The 6000-nt window shown below is 49.5% G+C and overlaps 1 long non-coding RNA gene across 1 annotated transcript in view; it reads right to left on the bottom strand.

Annotated features, from left to right (window-relative positions):
• The window catches only part of LOC110260794, a 29331-nt gene continuing 23693 nt past the window's right edge, over positions 363–6000 (bottom strand). The window contains exons 3-4 of the long non-coding RNA XR_002344253.1: positions 1277–1387; positions 363–870 (exon numbers count right to left, since the gene is read on the bottom strand). This is a non-coding gene — a long non-coding RNA (uncharacterized LOC110260794). The remainder of the gene's footprint in view (positions 871–1276; positions 1388–6000) is intronic.

The following is a 6000-nucleotide window of genomic DNA, read 5'->3' as shown; positions in this document are numbered from 1 at the left end:
TATTTCAGATTTAATTTTTTTTCCTGTGGTTTTCTATGTTTTTACAGATTGTTCTATGAACATACAGTACACCTGCCATTCTCTCTCTCTCTCTCTTATATATATATATATATTTTTTGTCTTTTTAGGGCCACACCTATGGCATATGAAAGTTCCCAGGCTAGGGGTCAAATCGGAGCTGTAGCTGCCAGCCTACTCCACAGCCACAGCAACATGAGATCTGAGCCACGTCTGCGACCTACACTGCAGCTCACGGCAACGGCGGATGCTTAACCCACTGGGTGAGGCCAGGGATCGAACTCACATCGTCACAGATACTAGGTGGGTTCCTTACCTCTGAGCCATGATGGGAACTCCCCATTCTGCTTATTAATAAAAATTATTTAGGAAAAACCATCCCAGATAACAAGAACAGATAATAATAATGGCTATATTTATGAAGTGCTTCCTAAGAGCCAGACATGGTTTTATGAATATCCTTTGGTCCTTCCAACAACACTGTGAGCAAGGCACGAGTGTGTGAGCCATTTCACTCAGGAGGGAAGCAGAGGTCCAAGAGGTTGCAGCTCAGACAGCAAGAGAATGACAGACAGAGTAGGAACCCAGGGACGGTCACTTGAAAACCTGAGACCGCCACATGCTACTTTGCTCAGGTTACAAGAAGTCCTGTGCGGTCCAAAGGCCCACCTGGACAACCGCGGGCTCCCTCGCAGGCTCCCTCACATGGATCCAGGCCTCACCTGTGGCTGCTTTGTGCTTTGCAGAATCACGGGAAGTTTCTTCTCTGCAGTTCCGTCAAGGTGCTATTTCTTTCGGAGACTTCTCAGAGTTGGCAACTGGCCTGAAAGGATATCTCTGTCACCATGCAAGCTAGACAGACAGAAAAAGAAAGCGGCAATTAATCACTGCAGGACATAGGCTGGCTATTAAGACATATCCTAAGAAAACTTTTTTAAGTTTTTTTGGGGGGGAGGGGGGTGGCCTGCACCCATGGCACATGGAAGTTCCCAGGCTAGGGGGTGAATTGGAGCTGCCGGCCTATGTCACAGCCACAGCAACGTGGGATGGAGCCTCATCTTCGACCTACACCAGAGCTCACGGCAACGCCAGATCGCCAACCCAATGAGCGAGGCCAGGGATCGAACCCGCATCCTCGTGGTTGCTCCTAAGGCCTGTTACCACTGAGCCACAACGGGATCTCCCTTCTTTAAAGATCTTAATTGCTTTTTTCGTGAAGGGCGAATGAAGTTCTATGAAGTGCTCCGGGCCATCATACATGAGGCTACGGATGTGAAATTCTGCAGGGTCTTCCCCTGGGGACAGGACAGAGTGCTCATTAGAGTGTCGCTGTTTCACAGATGGTGGTGCCAAGTTATTAAGAAACTTCCTGAAAGAGAAGAAAAATGAACTGATGCTCTCACCAAAACCAAGGTTCTTTTCTTGTCCTCAAGTGGTTTGTGGATTTCAAGAACAGTAAAAATCAGCGGCTGTTCAAATTCATTCTCCTTCATGGTAAGGTTGCCAGATGAAACACGGCAGGTCCAGTTAGAGTTGAATTTCAGATAAACAATTTTTTGGTACAAAAGGTCTCAAATATTGCATGGAATATATTTATACTAAAAAATCAGTCCTTGTTTAAATTTAGATAAACTTTAACTGGCAGTCCTGTACTTTTATTTGCTAAATATCACAGACCAATGTCATGGGAAACAAGGTCTGATTCTCTCCTTGGAGACTGCTGCCCCGTCTAGTGTCACCAGCTCAATGATTGGAAGAAGCATAAACCAGAAAATTAACCGCAGTCCATCTTTTGTGCCACACATCCAGTGGGCCAACTTCTTTGGTAGTCAAAAAGCTTTACATATGCCAAAAGCACACACACACGCCTGCGCACCTGACACAACTGCATGCACACACCTTCAGACACGCACAGCACACACTTGTGCCTATCCGTATAGATACGCACACCCGCAAGGTGCAGATTGACTTGGGTTAGTCCCAACTTTCTACAGTGCAAATCCTCCCTCTCTGTCCAGATGTTCAGAGCTTTCCAAAAACCCACGTTTTCTTTTGGTCGGTTCCTGTCTACTGAAGGAGAAAGTCGCGTCTCCAGCTTGTTTTGTAAGCCCAGTTACACCGACTGGGCTCCCCCGAGGCGGTTGGCGACAAGACCTTATCTCTTGTGTTTTAGAAAATTTGAATTTTCCTTTTCTTGCCATGGCATTAACCTGCCTCTTTTAGTAGAAAGGGGATGACTATTGTCTTAGGATCCGATAGCGAAAGCAACTTATAAGAAGAAAAAATAAAAACGGAGCATTGAAAACTTGAACCGTGTAATAAAAACACTTGAAAATGAGAGAGAAGAAGAGTTTTGAAGTGGTCTCAAGAAGCAGTATAGCTTAGTAGTTAAATGAATTATTCCTAAGAGCCAGGCTACTTGAGTTGCTAGCGGGCCAAATTACTCAAGCTTATCTGTAGGGTGGAAATAATAACGCTATCTGCCTCATGAGGTTCTTTGCGGTATTTAAGTAAATATATAAAAGATGTGTGAAATAGTGGCTGACACATACTATTTACTATTATAATTACTTCTTCTTTGCCTTACACAGGGGTAGCCTCTTTACATATGCAATTCCATTCGACTGTCAAATGAAAGCGAGGTGTGTGGATGTGAGGAAACTGAGGCTCAGAGAGGTTAAGAGACTTACGCGGGGTCACACAGCTCACATGCAACAAAGCCATGCTCTAAGTACCAGTCTCAGAACAGAGCCACTCTTCTCTTGATTATCCAATTTTAAGATGACAGGCGGAAAGTCACAGGTGGCACGATGGTAGCTCTTTAGGGAGGAGACAGAATTACTTCTACGGACATTGTTTCTGCAGAGCCACGTGGGGGTGTCAGGAGGGGTTTGGACTAGATCGTGTGGCAGAGAGCACAGGACCTTCTGCTTAGTCACAAACCTCATCCAAACATTCGCCGGCAGGATTAGCACCTTACTTGCTCGTGACGTCTCCAAGCAAATTCTCGAGAGGCCGAGAGCCCTGACCCTGGACTCTGCCCGACTCTCCATCACTAAGGCGGTCCGTACAAGGAGGGCTGGCCCACCAGCACTGGGTGTGTTCAGCAGCAGCCCCAGGACTTTATCCTCAACCCTCGTCTCTATTTACCCCCTCGCCCCAGGTAATGGCACTCAGTCCCTTTAATACAAGCCAGAGGCTGATGGCTTCCAAGTACACGGCTCTAGCCCAGACCTCTCTTTCTGAACCCAGACTCACAACTGTCTACTCAGCTTCTCCACTTATATATCTAACACACATTTCAGACTTAACAAGTCCAAACAGCGTTTTACTCCAAAGTGGCTTAACCTCCAAGGGCCCCAGTTCAGTGGATGGCAACGCCGTCTTTCCGGTTGTGAGACCTGAAGACACGGAATCGCCCTTCATGTCTCCTTAGTGGCTCTGAGAGCCAGTCCATCAGCTCATCCCTCATCCACTCCCTCCACGCCAGCTCATCTTCATCAGGACGGCGGCAGTGGACTCCTAGCTGGCCTCCTGGCTTCCACCCTTGCCTTCGGCAGGGCTGTAGTCTTCACACAGCAGCCAGAGCCCCCTTGTGAGACCTGCCCCAGATCACCGCCCTGCTCTGCTCAGACGCCTCCGAAGTCTCCCATCTCAGGGGACCGGAAAAGCCCGCCGTGACCCGCAACTCTCTCAGACCTCGCCTCCTGCCGCTGTCCCCAGCTCCATCTGCTCCAGCCCGGAGGCCTCCGCCCCCGTCCTTGCACAGGCTGAGCCGGCTCCTGCACTGGGGCCTTTGCACATGCCCTTCCCTCTGCCGGACGTACTGCCCCACGATGCCCTGGTGACCCACTCCCCAGCGTCCCTCAGGTCGCTATGCTGCTCCATCTCACTTGACCAGAGAGAAGCGCCCTGTCCATCTTCCTGAAACAGCGACACGCCACCCTCCCCGGGTGCTCCCTCTCCCTTAACCTGCCTTGTTTTCTCACAGCATATATCACCTCCCAATGTGATCTTTTCATCTCTTTGCCTGTCTCCACTTTTAGACGGGGAGACCCATGGGGATAGAGATTTTGTTTGCTTTTCGCCCACGATTTCTGTATCCTCAGGGCTTAGGAGACTCGGAGCGCGGTAAGTATCTGGCACGGAGTGAACAGAAGGAGCCTCCGGCCAGCTCGACAGGGCCCCTCTGCTGACTGCTCCCGCTTCCCTTCCCTTCCCTAAAAGCAGCCTCTATGAAGACTCTCAGGGTTCCCGTCATGCCTCAGTGGTTAACGAATCTGACTAGCATCCATGAGGACACAGGTTCGATCCCTGGCCTCGCTCAGTGGGTTAAGGATCTGGCGTTGTCGTGAGCTCTGGTGTAGGTTGCAGACACAGCTCAGATCCAGCATTGCTGTGGCTGTGGCATGGGCTGGCGGCTACAGCTCCCATTGGATCCCTAGCCTGGGAACCTCCATGTGCTGCAAGTGCAGCCCTAAAAAGCAAAAAAAAAAAAAACAAACAAACAAAAAAACAAACCACCCAAAAAGAAGTCTCTCCGTTCTGCACTCTTTTACCACCTTAGGAATCAAGACTCCAGGATGAACCCGAACCAATCCTTTCTGGCCGGCTGCCTGGCCGGCTGCCTGGCCGGCTGGCTTCTGTGATTTGCTGTCCTGCTCGGTTGGGTTGGGCAGACAGGCTCATGGGCAAAGCCACGTGCAAGGTTCCCCGCGTGTCTCCAGCTCCCCACGTGCTCTCGTGGAAACGTGTCTGGGGACACTATTCTAAACGCTCCAAACCAACCAGCACAGGATGAAAACCTCGTCGCTCAGGGAGAAGAGAAAACAAATCCATCCACCCTAAGGCCCACTTCCATGGAAACTCTGCATGAGTTCAAAAGGCCTGTGCTGGCAACACTTGCGGCTTTTATTATCCTCTCGTCATTCCAGGGACCGGGTTTGCAGGCACATGCTGCGAGGAGGAGGCCTTGTGAATTGAATGCACCAAGCAGGAAGCTTTCCAAAGCCCAAATTAACTGTCTTCAGCAGCATCGAAACAATTATTATTTTGTAAGGAGTTGGCCAGTCAGAGACTTTGGCACATTCGTTAGGGACCCTCAAACCACGCCAAGTCCTCAGCCTCTCCCTGCAGAAGTCCCTTTGCCCCCCACCCCCACCCGCAATAAGCAAGGCGCTTAGAGAAAGGCTGATGGGGGTGGGGTGGGTGGGGGGGACTCATCCAATCCTCTGGCTTCTGCTGCATCTCCCAACAGCTGAAGTACTGCCTGCAGAAGGCTAGCACAAATATCGAATGTTGCTAAGGGTAGAACTCGAGAACATGTGGCATCTAAATGTTCTTCCCTCTCTTCCTGAAAGGATTCAGGTCTGTCCAATCATAGCTGTGTTGATTAATCATTTCTCCAGAATTATATTGAGAAAACTATCAAGAGGGCCAGAGGGCCTATTAATGGGCCCCAAGTTCAAGGATGTTCCTTCTGTTCCCATGAAGAGGACAATGCCCCAGTGGAAATGCTTGAACGCTGGTTTTTCTGACAGTCAGATAAGCCAGCATCCTCCCAAGATTCCTGAACATTCAAGCAGCGCAAATCCCTAGTTCATCTTTTAAGTAGAGATCTGGACACGAACACTGTACTTTTAAGTTGTCAGCCATTTCAAGAGGCACCATTATTTTATGTAAAGCTAAGAAAGCAAACGATGCTGTCAATGAAATTAGAACAAGCCATTAATTGTAAGTGGTGTTCTGATAAGAGATAAGTTGTAAACAGTTATGCATCTTGGAGTTCCCATCATGGCTCAGCGGTGACAACCCCAACTAGTATCCCTGAGGACGCAGGTTCAATCCCTGGCCTTGGGCAGTGGGTTAAGGATCTGGCATTGCCGTGAGCTGACAAGGCTCAGATCCTGCATCACCATGGCTGTGGCTGTGGTGTAGGCGGGCAGCTGCAGCTCCAAGTCGACCCCTAGCCTGGGAGCCTCC

Source organism: Sus scrofa, chromosome 5 (genome assembly GCF_000003025.6).
Source record: "Sus scrofa isolate TJ Tabasco breed Duroc chromosome 5, Sscrofa11.1, whole genome shotgun sequence".
Lineage (NCBI taxonomy): Eukaryota > Metazoa > Chordata > Mammalia > Artiodactyla > Suidae > Sus > Sus scrofa.
Note: the sequence above shows the minus strand (reverse complement) of the source record. Positions and strands in the feature narration are given on the sequence as shown.